Source organism: Hemitrygon akajei, chromosome 1 (assembly GCF_048418815.1).
Source record: "Hemitrygon akajei chromosome 1, sHemAka1.3, whole genome shotgun sequence".
In the NCBI taxonomy this organism is placed as follows: Eukaryota; Metazoa; Chordata; class Chondrichthyes; order Myliobatiformes; family Dasyatidae; genus Hemitrygon; species Hemitrygon akajei.
This window is the reverse complement of record NC_133124.1, coordinates 148,219,950-148,235,631: the sequence shown is the minus strand read 5'-3', so window position 1 is coordinate 148,235,631 and position 15,682 is coordinate 148,219,950.

The window sequence follows — 15,682 nt, the reverse complement described above, 5'->3', positions numbered from 1 at the left end:
TATCTATAGAAGCCTCAGGATTCTGCACCATCTATCTGCTAGAGCTACCTCATGCCTTCTTCTAGCCCTTCTGATTTCCTTCTTAAGTGTTCTCCTGCATTTCTTATACCTCAAGAACCTCATTTGTTCTTGCCTGTCTTCACCAGTGATGCATCTCCTTCTTTTTCTTAGCAAGGGCCTCAATATCTATTGAAAACCAAGGTTCCCTAAACTTGTTATCATTTAGCTTTGCCTTTTATTCTGACATGGAAAGCTGAAATCAAAGTCAAGGTAAATTTATTGTCAAAGTAGAATATAATTCAAGTTGGGGGGTGGTTATCAAAGGTAGTTTTTTTTTACACGTAGAGTGGTGGGTGCATGGAACCCAGTGATGGTGGTAGAGACAGATACATAAGAGACATTTAAAAAGCCGTTTGTTAGGCCCCTGGATGATTGAATAATGGAGAGCTATGTAAGCGAGAAGGGTAGATTGATCTTCGACTAGGTTAAGAGGTTAGCACAAAATGGTGGCTTGAAGGATGTGTACCAGGCTGTAGTGTTCTATGTTTTGTTTCTAACCTGACCTCAGCAATACAACTCTTACATGGACTTCTCTTCGATTGTCTTTGTTTTTGTTTTGCACTAATGTCCTGTTTTTACATGGTTTCTTTTTTGTGTGGTAAATGTCTCTGTATAGTTTATGTATATTGTGTGTTGTCTGTACCAGGTTCTTGTGATACTAATGAAAGCAAATTGTGCCTGTAGCTCATCTTCCTTGAGATGATAATCAAACATCATCTTCCTGTTACGTGTGTGGGGAGCAAGAATGACAAAGGAGCAATATGATGAAACATTTTTACTGAGTCATGTTGTATAACTTACAATGTTGGAGAGATGAACTGGCAACTCTGAGCCGAAAGCATATACATTCAAAAGCCTGGGTGAAAAGAATGTGGAACCCTCTCGTGCTATGAGGGCCAACTGATTCACCATGTGATCATTCGGCTCTGCATACTTGGCAACTTCTTGCAATCAATCCGATATGATGGACTTCTCACTGCAAAAAATGAACAATGATTCCATAGGAATATCCCTGAACCAGGGCAATAATGTAAAATTGAATCCCAGAGGTCTGGTTAGCCCAGATGAAAACCACAAGGCTCCACAGATCTATCATCACTGATAATTAGGAACGAACTCAGGGCAGTTAGTCAGAGCATCTTATAATCTTCTGGCTCACTCACCAATTTGTAAGGATTCCTATGAATGAGAAGGATATAACTGAAGCAATAATTATATACTTGCTAATTGTTTATCCTAGGCCTAAGGACAACGTTCCTTCACAAGTAACCACAAATGTGTTTCAGCCTGTGTAGAATGGGGCACTAATGTTCAGAACTTTCTGCTTTAAACGACTGTCTTCTCAAGCATTACATAGAAATATAGAAAACCTACAGGACAATACAGGTCCTTCAGCTCACAATGCTGTGATGAACATGTACTTAATTTAGAAATTACCTAGGGTTACCTATAGCCCTCTATTTTTTTTTAAGCTCCATGTACTTATCCAGGAGTCTCTTAAAAGACCCTATTGTATCTGTCTCCACCACAGTTGCCGGCAGCCCATTCCATGCACTCACCACTCTCTGTGTGAAAAAACATGCCCCTGTCATCTCCTCTGTACCTACTTCCAAGCACCTTAAGACTGTGAACTCTCGTGTTAGCCATTTCAGCCCTGGGAAAAAGCCTCTGACTATCCACATGACCAATGCCTCTCATCGTCTTATACACCTCTATCAGGTCACCTCTCATCCTTTGCTGCTCCAAGGAGAAAAGGCCGAGTTTACACAACCTATTCTCATAAGACATGCTGCCCAATCCAGGCAACATCTTTGTAAATCTCCTCTGCACCCTTTCAATGGCTTCCATATCCTTCCTGCGGTGAGGTAACCAGAACTGAGAGCAGTACTCCAAGTGGGACCTGACCAGGGTCCTATATACTGTAACTGCAACATTACCTCTCGGCTCTTGAACTCAATCCCATGGTGATGAAGGCCAATGCATCGTATGTCTTCTGAAACACAGAGTCAACCTACGCAGCAGCTTTGAGTGTCTTATGGACTTGGACCCCAAGATCCCTCTGATCCTCCACACTGCCAAGAGTCTTGTCATTAATACTATATTTTGCCATCGTATTTGACCTATCAAAATGAACCACTTCACACTTAACTGGGTTAAATTCCATCTGCCGCTTCTCAGCCCAGTTTTGCATCCTATCAATCTATAACCTCTGACATTCTTCTACACTATCCACAACACCTCCAACCTTTGTGTCATCAGAAAACTTACTAACCCAACCCTCCACTTCCTCATCCAGGTCATTTATAAAAATCATGAAGGGGTCCCAGAACAGATCCCTGAGGCACACCACTAGTCACCGACCTCCATGCAGAATATGACCCATCTACAACCACTCTTTGCCTTCTGTGGGCAAGCCAGTTCTGGATCTACAAAGCAACGTTCCCTTAGATCCCATGCCTCCTTACCTTCTCAATCAGCTTTGCAAGGGGTACCGTATCAAATGCCTTGTTGAAATCCATATACACTACATTTCCCGCACTACCTTCATCTTTCAATACCGGTGGATAATTATAGCCTACAATCAAGTCTCATTCTACTATAAGGAACTGTCTCCTTCTCTGGTCTGCAATTTAAATCACAAGACTTATAAAAAATGTGCGTTTTGTCCTGTAAATCTGCATTGGTCCATTAGGGATGCCATTTTGCTCAAATCTCCTGGAATCAATGACTATCTCCAGAACAAAAGTGTAGAGTCATATAGAGATGCAGTATTTTCAAATAGTTCATGATACCAACCATTAAAAATTCATTTATTCTAGTCCTACGTTAAGGTCATCATCTTTATTCTCCTTTTATGTTTTTTTAAAATCAGTTTCCTTTATTTCTGTCTCTAATTGCTGATTTTAATGTAATGGTTACCTTAACAACTTTGGTCGAAACCCTTTCAAAGACGGTCCCGTGGTTCTTTCTATCTCTGAACCTTTGAGAATTAAACCCTGCTCACTTTACATTCAGACAGAAGCCCATCACCCTAAACATCAGTGTTGTTTTCATTGACGTTTTGGACCAAGACCCTTCGTCAAGACTCAGCCCGAAACATCAACTGTTTATTCATTTCCATCGCTGCTGCCTGACCTGCTGGGTTCCTCCAGTGTTTTGTGTGTTGCTGATTTCCAGAAGAACATATGGAGATCTGTGCTGAGAGGAATAATACTCTAGTACGCTTCAAGGTAAAGGAAGGTAGTGGTGGGTCTTGTAAAAAGCATTAAAGTGGATAACCCTCCAGGGTTTGATGGGATATATGGTTATTTAGAGAGGCAGAGGAAGAAATGACTGGGGCTTGTCCCAACTTTGTGTCCTTTCTCTTTCTGTCCTTTGCGTGAGGTCCTGGAGGATGGGAACGTTGCCAATGTTGTTCCATTTTTCAAGAGGGGAATCAGGGATAATTCTGGAAGCTATAGCCCATTAAGTCTTACATCAGTGGTAAGGAAGTTACTGAAGAGAATTCTTAGGGTTACGATTGATGAGCATTTGGAAAACATTGGCCTAGGGAGAGCCAGTATGGCTATGTGCGATGCAAGTTGTGTTTTACTAACTTGATTGAGTTTATTGAAAAGGTGATAAGGGTAATTTGTGAAGGTAGAGATTTGGATGTTGTCTACATAGGATTGAATACGGCACTTGACAAGGCCACTCATCGGCAGCTCATCCAGTGGATAGGATACATGGGATCCATGGTGAATTGGCCATTTGGATTCAGAACTGGCTGCCTACAAAAGACAGAGGTTAGAAGTTAAAGAATCAGAATCAGGTTTATTATCACTGGCATGTGTCATAATATTTGTTAACTTAGCAGCAGCAGTTCAATGCAATACATAATATAGAAGAGAGAATTAAAAAAACATAAATAAGTAAATTAATTACAGTATACATATATTGAATAGATTAAAAACATGCAAAAAACAGAAATATTGTATATTAAAAAAAGTGAGGTAGTGTCCAAGGGATGAAAATCTAGATGAGTGGGTTAGTAAGTTTGTGGATGATACCTAGATTGGTGTAGTTGTGGATAGCATAAAAGACTGGTAAAGAATACAGCGAGATATAGAACAGTTGCAATTATGGTCAGAAAAATGGCAATTTGAGTTTAACCCTGTGAAATGTCAAATGTTGTACTTTATTAGGTCCAATGTAAAGGGACAGTACACTGTTGAGGTCAAGATCCTTAATGGTTTTGATGAGCAGAGGGGATCTTGGGTTTCACGTTCACATCTCCCTGAAAGTGGCTATACAGGTTCATAGTGTGGTTAAAAAGGCATAGCAACACACACAAAATGCTAGAGGAACTCAGCAGGCCAAGCATGGGAAAAAGTACAGTCGATGTTTCGGGACTTTGGAGGTGATGCCAAAGAGGTTTACTAGAATGCTGGCTGGATTAGAGGGCATGTGCTATATGAGAGCTTGGACAAATTTGGGTTTGCTCTGAGTAGTGGAGGCTGAAGGGAAACCTGATAGAGATTTGTAAGATTATGAAAGGCATGTGTAGAATAGACAGACGGTATCTTTCTCCCAGGGGTGAGATGTCTAATATCAGAGAAGGGGGTAATTTCAAAGGAGATGTGAGGAGAAAGTTGTTTTTTACACAGAGCGAGTGGCAGGTGCCTATAATGCACTGCCTGGGGTGATGGTGGATGCAGGTACATAAGGGGTACTTAAGAGAAGTTTAGATAGGCACATGGATGTGAGGGAAATGGAAGGATATGGATATTGTGTAGGCAGAAGGGAATAATTTAGTTGGCCATTTAATTTAATTGGTTTGGCAGAACATTGTGGGATGAAGGGTGCTGTAAAGCCTGAAGCCCAAGTGCCTCTTGTTTTCTTTTGTGATATTTCATTGCTTGACTGGAAAATCACAGGAGCAGCCTCACTTAGCAGGAAACGATGCTAAGAGTTTCATTAAACTTAAGCAAAATCCTCGAGACTTACTCTGTTAGCAGAGAATCAGAAGTTATTACAGTTTGTGAAGATTTGCTAAGCAAAGATTGTTTACTGTGTTTTGTAATTCATAGTAGAAGTTACTTTCCAGAGCAATTAGCAAACAAGGAAGAAATGTGATCTAAGTGACTTTGATCATGGAATGATTGTTGGTTCCAGATGGGGTGGTTTGAGAATCTCAGAAATTGCGATCTGGGATTTTCACGGACAATAGTCTCTAGAGTTTACAGAGAATGATGCAAAAAATGAAAATCATCCAACGAGCGGCAAAAATACCTTGTTAATGGGAGGGATCAGAGGAGAATGCCAGATTGCTTCAAGCTGACAGGAAGACGACAGGTACTCAGACAACCACGCACTACAACAGTGATGTGCAGAAAAGCATCTCTGAATGCTATCACATCGAATCTTGAAGTAGATAGGTTAGTGGCAGAGGATTATGAACATACAGAAATACACAATGGCCACTTTATTAGTTATCTCTATAGGATTCTGTGAATAAAACATATGAGTCATTTTATGTGCTTAACAAAGGCACTCATAATTTATTTCAATTATGATCAAGCCAAAAGCACTCACCTTACACTGACATCATTACGTCAGACACCATCTCTTAAAGTGAACACAACAACTCAATGATGGTGTTTGTGAATTATGTAGAACAGTTTCTGTTATGAATAATATATCACCTGTCAACCATTGCATTAGTCCCTCTGCAGAGTTCACTAAAACCAGCATCGAGAGTCTGTCTGTAGTTGGCACAAGCTGCCCAGCTCCACTCTTATGTGGCTTGGTTGGAGTAACAGCAGGTGCCTCTGGCTCATGCAGAGGTGTACTGACATGCACATGCCCATGTGATACAGAGATATGGTTGTGGAACCATTTAGGTCTTGGTGAACCAGTTTAAGGGTATCTAGAGAAATATATTTAGGTTTACCCTTCTTATCTATAATAAAAGTCATTTTGCCCCACTTTAAAACATGCCATTGTAAGGGGGCTTAAGGGGATGTTGTTGTGTATCATGGCGGACAAAACTAATGAGGAAGAACACAGGTCAACAGGAACCCCATAGTGCTGTATGCTATGATGGGTGGTAACAATAGGTAATAAGTGTAAAAGCACCGAGCTTACTGAGATGTAACATTGCTGAGATGCCGACCAAGTGGTCAGTGATAAAATCACATGGGACCCATAGCAACTGCTGTGGAGGACTGCAGGTCTTCTTTTGAAGACATTCTGAGCCCCAGCAGGACCCACGGGAGATGATCGTGTCAACACTCATGTGTCAGGGAGGCCCTCAGAGCAGCCTTTAAGGAATGATGAAACCACTTGCACAGCTCATTGGACTGTGTGTGATATGCCGTAGTATGATGCAATTTCATGCCATGGTTCTAGACCACTGTGGGTCAGGGGTCTAATGGGAATTGTGGACCATGTCAGGAGAAGTATCAGATCAGGTGCCAAACCGAGTGACCCAGGTGTTGATGAATGGCCAAACCATGTCTGCAGCCACCGTTGATGCTAGAGGGACAATGTGGTAAGGAGATGTATGAAACCACAGGAGGGGGTGCAAGAACCAAACCAGCTCTCAGGAACCACCATGGTGCTGGAACATGATGGTAAATTTTCACCCACTGACACACAACACAGGCTGCACTCCAGCCTCGAGCGTCCTTCCTAAGACTGTAGGACACAAACTTCAAAGCAACTAATCTCTGTGATGCCTTCCCCCCTGGATGTGAGAGGCCACGAAAGGAGTTAAAAGCAGCACAACTCCAGTTTGTAGGCACTACTAGGCAAGGGCGACCAGTTGAGACATTGCTCAGGAGAGTATCTGCATCCCCGAACTTGACGTCAGTCAACAACTGGTATCCAGTAAGCCTGGACTTCCGGGGTGGTGGCTTGGGTGGCTGCCATGCCAACATACTTAGCTCCGATGTGAGAGGCAATCAGCCACAGCATTATATTTCCCTTCCATGTCAGTCATGAATTCCAAACCAGCATTGCTGCCATGCTGAGAAATGGTCTGATATTATGGCCATCACGTGCACAAGGGGTTTGTGGTCAACAAATGCTGTGAAATGACGACCCTCCGGTAGAAAATGAAAATGGTGGATGACCAGTTAGAGATCAAGAAGCTCACGGTCATGTGTGTGGCTCTTCCTCACAGGTGGGCAGAGCTGGCACCTGAAGAAGGCGAGTGGCTGCCACACACCTTCCACCAACCGTTTGTGCACAGCACATAGTCTGAGGCATCAGCAGAGATGGCTATAGTTGTGTTGGGAGCAGATGCACCAGTAGAGTTGCATTTAATAGAACTCATTTGGTATCATTAAAAGCTCTGGTCATATCTGCTGACTATTCAAGCATGTGGTTAGGGCACAACTTTTAAGGGCACTATACAAGGGGGGCATAGGTTCAGCAGCTCGTGGATGAAACAATGATAGAAACTCACTATACCTAAAAACTCTTGCAGTTCTCTGATAGTACAGGACAGTGGAAGTCCATAATAGTGGTGACTTTTAACGATAGGTGTGTCACACCTTCTGCAGAGATGTGATGGCTGAGAAAGTCAATTGCAGACAACTCACATCAGCATTTGTCAGGGTTAATAATCAGCTCTCATTGGCTTAAGCACTTGAAAAGTGTGTGGAGATGTGATAAGTGTTCGTATTTGAATGCAGTGGTATCTTCCAGGTAAACAAAAAAAATCGAAGTCTTTTAACACAGAGTCCATTTAGTCACTAGAAAGTCTGTGCTGCATTTTTTCCAGCACAAGTGGCATGTGCAGAAACCCCAGCAAGCCAAAAGGTTGTAACGGCAGTTTTGGAAACTTCCTCTGACTAAGTCTACTTTAGAAAAAGATTATCTTTCTGGCTAAATGTGCTAAAAAGATTTGGATATGTGGGAGCAGATAATGATGCGCCTTGTTAAGGAGGTGGTAATTGCCACATGGACTGCAACCAGCATTGGGCTTAGGTTGTGGGATGAAGCCCAAAGGCCATTCGAATTGTGTACAATGTCCTGCATTTCCATGTTAGCAAATTCAGCCTTTGCACTGGCCGTCTTTCCTGAGCCCAGTCCATGGCTGTGGGCGTGGATTGGTGAAATCTGTGGTTCGGTCCCATGCTTTGTGACTGCAGTGGAAAACGTAGGTTTGTGAATTCACCCAGCAGACGACTGAATTCACATGTGGTGGTGCACGTGCTAGGCAGAGTCATTGTGGGGAACTTACTGGGGGTACAGGGTAAGAACTCAACATCCTTTGTGTCTACAAGCTGGTAGTTCTTAAGATCTACTAGCAGTCCTTTGGAGCTTGGGAAATCTCCGCTGAGCAGTGGTCCAGCAACAGTAGCCAAGACAAAGTCCCATGTATAGCATCATTCACTGAATCAGAATGTCACTTGTTGTGTCCTATAGGTCCGGATCCTACTGCTGTTGACAGTCTCCAGTGAGGGTTCATCACTCTCTGCCTTCTAAGCAATGGGCAGCACACTCACTTGAGCCACCCTGTGCATAACAGACGGTGCTGGCAGCTTCGCAGACCTCCAATATGCCAGCCTGATATGCTGGCACTGTCAAAGCTGCATGGCAACTGGTGCTTAGTTGTGTTCATGCCAGAGCATGCATGGTAAAGCATAGTGCTGGCTGGCATTGTCTAGTTCGGATCTGTGGGGATGAATCTGCTGGAAGCTCTGCTGACAGGACTTATTGAGACAGGGAAGGGAGGAGAAATGATGTACTCTGGCAGCACAGTCCACACTCTCACCATCCTCTGAGACAAGAAGTTGGAAGGAACTTCGCCATATTAATAAGCAAAAATACTTAAACACAAAGCAGCGCCATCTTAATCTTAGTTCCTTCGTCTCTCTCTTTGCTAGTCTTAGATTCCACACTAGCAGGTTCAGGAAGAGTTACCCTTCAACCATCTGGGTCCTGAATCAGCATGGACAACTTCACTCACCACAACACAGAACTGATTCAATAACTCGAGGATTCCCTTTCAAGGACTCAACAACTCACGTTCACAACAGTATTCATTAATACTTTATTGTTGTTATTATTATTATTATTATTATTATTAATGTTTATACAATTTGTTTCTTTTTGCAATTTAGTTGCTTGTTCATCTTTGTGTGTAGTTTTTCATTGATTCTGTTGTTTTTCGTTGTTCTACTGTGAATGCCTGCAAGAAAATGAATTTCGGGGTAGGATATGGCAACATATACATACTTTGATAATAAATTTAGTTTGAAATCTAAACTTTGAAAACTTGGAAATAATCATGTTTAGTTGTTGGTCAACCTTACTGTGGAGAATTCTAGAAACTGTACACAAAACCTGCAACGTTTTCCCTGGGGGTGCCTCAGGGATCTGTACTGGGTCCAATGTTGTTTGTCATATACATTAATGATCTGGATGATGGAGTGGTAAATTGGATTAGTAAGTATGCAAATGACACTAAGATAGGTGGCATTGTGGATAATGAAGTAGGTTTTCAAAGCTTGCAGAGAAATTTAGGCCAGTTAGAAGAGTGGGCTGAACGATGGCAGATAGAGTTTAATGCTGATAAGTGTGAGGTGCTACATTTTAGTAAGAATAATCAAAACAGGACACACATTGTAAATGGTAGGGCATTGAGGAATGCAGTAGAACAGAGTGATCTAGGAATAATGGTGCATAGTTCCCTGAAGGTTGAATCTCATGTGGATAGGGTGGTGAAGAAAGCTTTTGGTATGTTGGCCTTTATAAATCAGAGCATTGAATATAGGAGTTGGGATGTAATGTTAAAATTGTACAAGGCATAGGTGAGGCCAAATTTGGGGTATTGTGTACAGTTCTGGTCACTGAATTATAGGAAAGATGTCAACAAAATAGAGAGAGTACAGAGGAGATTTACTAGAATGCTACTTGGGTTTCAGCACCTAAGTTACAGAGAAAGGTTGAACAAGTTAGGTCTTTGTTCTTTGGAGCGTAGAAGGTTGAGGGGGGACTTGATGGAGGTATTTAAAATTATGAGGGGGATAGATAGAGTTGACATGGATAGGCTTTTACCATTGAGAGTAGGGGAGATTCCAACGAGAGGACCTGAGTTGAGAGTTAGGGAGCAAAAGTTTAAGGATAACACGAGGGGGAATTTCTTTACTCAGAGAGTGGTAGCTGTGTGGAACAAGCTTCCAGTAGAAGTAGTAGAGGCAGGTTTGGTATTGTCATTTAAAGTAAAATTGGATAGGTATATGGACAGGAAAGGAATGGAGGGTTATGGGCTGAGTGCAGGGTGGTGGGATCAGGTGAGAGTAAGCGTTCGGCACGGATTAGAAGGGCCGAGATGGCCTGTTTCTGTGCTGTAATTGTTACATAGTTACATGGTTATATGGAAGCCCCAGTGACGTGTGTATGTTCAGGACTGAAGATGATAGGAAAGTGAGGAACAGGCATGCTGATGGACTTGATGTAGTGGATCAGCCATGATATATCGGGTTCAATGGTTCAGAACAGTCACCAGGCTCCTGAACTGATGCTGAATTCATCTACCTCAAATCAGACCTGAATCCATAACCTGCAGACTCACTTTCAAAGACACTATAACACGTTCTCAGTATTATTAATCTTTTATTTTCTTTTGCACATTGGTTGTTAGTCAGTTTTTGATTATGTATAGTTATTCATAAATTCTGTTGTATTTCTTTATTTTTCTTGTAGATGTCTGCAAAAATGAATCTCAAGGCAATATATGTCAATATATATGTACTTTGACATAAATAAAATTAGTTACATACTTTATTAACCTTGTAAGTATGACATAATTACTTATGAATAGCTCAAATCAATAAAATGTCCGCAGTTAGATGCCAAACAGCTACAAGGTCGTTCAGATTAGTTGAAGTGATTATATGCTAACAGAAACGATTGAGTATCTTGCCTTCAGTAATGTAGGTTAATCCTGTGCCAGAGAGTTTGGATGATGAGTTGAGGAATTTGCCTTGGCATCTCTTCAATGAACTGACTGGCACACAAAAGTGCAGGCAAAGTGACTTACAGTGTTGCATGTAAGGGTGGGAATTACTTCTTGGAAAAACTTTAAGCTCAACAAACAAGACATTTCTTTGTTCTGCTGCACCTGGTATCCAGTATGCAAGGAAATTATATGTAAATTGAGTCAAATAATTCCAGGGTGGGAATAAACTGAAACAGACAACACACAATATAACCAATAACTTAATTAATTGTTTTAATGATAAAAAAAACACTGCATGTATTAGTAGGTTGAGATCACCAGATCAAACATAACCAAAGAGTTAACTGACAGGAATATCAAGAGGGTGAAGTTATTTTTAAAAGCATTTTATATGAATGTTGCCCTCACTGGCTTGTATTGACATAGTCCGGATTGGGTTCCCTTTAAATTTACCTTGTTTGTGTTATGATCCATGTTTTCCTTTAATTCTCTGTTTTCCTGTGTCCCCTGGGCTTGGTGATTAAAGGCAATTTACTCTCGACCGAACCGGCAGTTTATAAGTCTCCGACTTCAGCCGTTCGGGGTGAGAGCGTTATGGAGTGTTAACAAAGACACTGAAGCTAGTGCAAGCCAAAGTCATCTCACCGGAACCAACCAAGTTTCTTGCCAGAGCAAGCCAAGTCTCCTCCCGAAGCAAGTGCCAGCAAGCTGCCTACCCTTGCCAGAGCTGGTCCAGCAATGTTAACCCGGCAGGGTGAGTCAGGAGCTCACCACTGCTTGGAGGATAACCAGCTCAGTGTTTTATATCCTGTGTCTGAGTCTGTCCCGTGAATAAGAAGAGTCCCGGCTCCATGCCCTGTGTCTAAGGAGGAGTCCCGGCTCAGTGTTCTAAGTCCTGCGTTTGAGAATCAAGTCCTGGCTCCGAGGTTCCAGTATCAACTCCAGGCTCCGAGATTCCAGTATCAAGTCCTGGCCCCGAGGTTCCGGTATCAAGTCCAGGCTCCGAGGTTCCAGTATCAAGTCCAGGCTCTGAGGTTCCAGTATCAAGTCCTGGCTCCGAGGTTCCAGTATCAAGTCCTGGCTCCAAGGTTCCAGTATCAAGTCCAGGCTCCGAGGTTCCAGTATCAAGTCCTGACTCCGAGGTTCCAGTAGCAAGTCCAGGCTCCGAGGATGCAGTATCAAGTCCTGACTCCGAGGTTCCAGTATCAAGTCCTGACTCCGAGGTTCCAGTATCAAGTCCAGGCTCCGAGGTTCCAGTATCAAGTCCTGACTCCGAGGTTCCAGTATGAAGTCCTGGCTCCGAGGTTCCAGTATCAAGTCCAGGCTCCGAGGTTCCAGTATCAAGTCCTGGCTCCGGGGTTCCAGTATCAAGTCCTGACTCAGAGGTTCCAGTATCAAGTCCTGACTCCGAGGTTCCAGTATCAAGTCCTGGCTCCGAGGTTCCAGTATCAAGTCCTGGGTCCGAGGTTCCAGTATCAACTCCAGGCTCCGAGGTTCCAGTATCAAGTCCAGGCTCGGAGGTTCCAGTATCAAGTCCTGGCTCCGAGGTTCTAGTATCAAGTCCTGGCCCCGAGGTTCCTGTATCAACTCCAGGCTCCGAGGTTCCAGTATCAACTCCAGGCTCCGAGGTTCCAGTATCAAGTCCTAGCTCCGAGGTTCCAGTATCAAGTCCAGGCTCCGAGGTTCCAGTATCAAGTCCTGGCTCCGAGGTTCCAGTATCAAGTCCTTGCTCCGAGGTTCTAGTATCAAGTCCAGGCTCCGAGGTTCCAGTATCAAGTCCAGGCTCCGAGGTTCCAGTATCAAGTCCTTGCTCCGAGGTTCTAGTATCAAGTCCAGGCTCCGAGGTTCCAGTATCAAGTCCAGGCTCCGAGGTTCCAGTATCAAGTCCAGGCTCGGAGGTTCTAGTATCAAGTCCAGGCTCCGAGGTTCCAGTATCAAGTCCAGGCTCCGAGGTTCCAGTATCAACTCCAGGCTCCGAGGTTCCAGTATCAACTCCAGGCTCCGAGGTTCCAGTATCAAGTCCTAGCTCCGAGGTTCCAGTATCAAGTCCAGGCTCCGAGGTTCCAGTATCAAGTCCTGGCTCCGAGGTTCCAGTATCAAGTCCTTGCTCCGAGGTTCTAGTATCAAGTCCAGGCTCCGAGGTTCCAGTATCAAGTCCAGGCTCCGAGGTTCCAGTATCAAGTCCAGGCTCCGAGGTTCCAGTATCAAGTCCAGGCTCCGAGGTTCCAGTATCAAGTCCTGACTCCGACGTTCCAGTATCAAGTCCAGGCTCCGAGGTTCCAGTATCAAGTCCAGGCTCCGAGGTTCCAGTATCAAGTCCTGGCTCTGAGGTTCCAGTATCAAGTCCTTGCTCCGAGGTTCTAGTATCAACTCCAGGCTCCGAGGTTCCAGTATCAAGTCCTGGCTCCGAGGTTCCAGTATCAAGTCCAGGCTCCGAGGTTCCAGTATCAAGTCCTGGCTCCGAGGTTCCAGTATCAAGTCCTTGCTCCGAGGTTCCAGTATCAAGTCCAGGCTCCGAGGTTCCAGTATCAAGTCCAGGCTCGGAGGTTCCAGTATCAAGTCCAGGCTCCGAGGTTCCAGTATCAAGTCCAGGCTCCGAGGTTCCAGTATCAAGTCCTGACTCCGACGTTCCAGTATCAAGTCCAGGCTCCGAGGTTCTAGTATCAAGTCCTGGGTCCGAGGTTCCAGTATCAAGTCCTGGGTCCGAGGTTCCAGTATCAAGTCCAGGCTCCGAGGTTCTAGAATCAAGTCCAGGCTCCGAGGTTCCAGTATCAAGTCCTGACTCCGAGGTTCTAGTATCAAGTCCTGGGTCCGAGGTTCCAGTATCAAGTCCAGGCTCCGAGGTTCTAGTATCAAGTCCAGGCTCCGAGGTTCCAGTATCAAGTCCTGGCTCCGAGATTCCAGTATCAAGTCCTGGGTCCGAGGTTCCAGTATCAAGTCCATGCTCCGAGGTTACAGTATCAAGTCCAGGCTCCGAGGTTCCAGTATCAAGTCCAGGCTCCGAAGTTCCAGTATCAATTCCAGGCTCCGAGGTTCTAGTATCAAGTCCTGGGTCCGAGGTTCCAGTATCAAGTCCAGGCTCCGAGGTTCTAGTATCAAGTCCAGGCTCCGAGGTTCCAGTATCAAGTCCAGGCTCCGAGGTTCCAGTATCAAGTCCTGGCTCCGAGGTTGCAGTATCAAGTCCTGGCTCCGAGGTTCCAGTATCAAGTCCTGGCTCCGAGGTTCCAGTATCAACTCCTGGCTCCGAGGTTCTAGTATCAAGTCCAGGCTCGGAGGTTCCAGTATCAAGTCCAGGCTCGGAGGTTCCAGTTTCAAGTCCTGGCTCAGAGGTTCCAGTATCAAGTACAGGCTCGGAGGTTCCAGTATCAAGTCCTGGCTCCGAGGTTCTAGTATCAAGTCCTGACTCTGAGGTTCCAGTATCGTCCAATCTCCAAGGTTCCAGTATCAAGTCCTGGCTCCGAGGTTCCAGTATCAAGTCCAGGCTCCGAGGTTCTAGTATCAAGTCCTGACTCCGAGGTTCCAGTATCAAGTCCAAGCTCCAAGGTTCCAGTATCAACTCCAGGCTCCGAGGTTCCAGTATCAAGTCCAGGCTCCGAGGTTCTAGTATCAAGTCCAAGCTCCAAGGTTCCAGTATCAACTCCAGGCTCCGAGGTTCCAGTATCAAGTCCAGGCTCCAAGGTTCCAGTATCAAGTCCAGGCTCCGAGGTTCCAGTATCAAGTCCTGGCTCCGAGGTTCCAGTATCAAGTCCAAGCTCCAAGGTTCCAGTATCAACTCCAGGCTCCGAGGTTCCAGTATCAAGTCCAGGCTCCAAGGTTCCAGTATCAAGTCCAGGCTCCGAGGTTCCAGTATCAAGTCCTGGCTCCGAGGTTCCAGTATCAAGTCCTGGCTCCGAGGTTCCAGTATCAAGTCCAGGCTCCAAGGTTCCAGTATCAAGTCCAGGCTCCGAGGTTCCAGTATCAAGTCCTGGCTCCGAGGTTCCAGTATCACGTCCTGGCTCCGAGGTTCCAGTATCAAGTCCTGGCTCCAAGGTTCCAGTATCAAGTCCTGGCTCCGAGGTTCCAGTATCAAATCCTGGCTCCGAGGTTCGAGTATCAAGTCCAGGCTCCGATGTTCCAGTATCAAGTCCAGGCTCCGAGGTTCCAGTATCAAGTCCAGGCTCGGAGGTTCCAGTATCAAGTCCTGGCTCCGAGGTTCCAGTATCAAGTCCAGGCTCGGAGGTTCCAGTATCAAGTCCTGGCTCCGAGGTTCTAGTATCAAGTCCTGACTCTGAGGTTCCAGTATCGTCCAATCTCCAAGGTTCCAGTATCAAGTCCTGGCTCCGAGGTTCCAGTATCAAGTCCAGGCTCCGAGGTTCTAGTATCAAGTCCTGACTCCGAGGTTCCAGTATCAAGTCCAAGCTCCAAGGTTCCAGTATCAACTCCAGGCTCCGAGGTTCCAGTATCAAGTCCAGGCTCCGAGGTTCTAGTATCAAGTGCAGGCTCCGAGGTTCCAGTATCAAGTCCTGACTCCGAGGTTCCAGTATCAAGTCCTGGCTCCGATGTTCCAGTATCAAGTCCTGGCTCCGGGATCCCAGTATCAAGTCCAGGCTCCGAGGTTCCAGTATCAAGTCCAGGCTCCGAGGTTCCAGTATCAAGTCCTGGCTCCGGGATCCCAGTATCAAGTCCAGG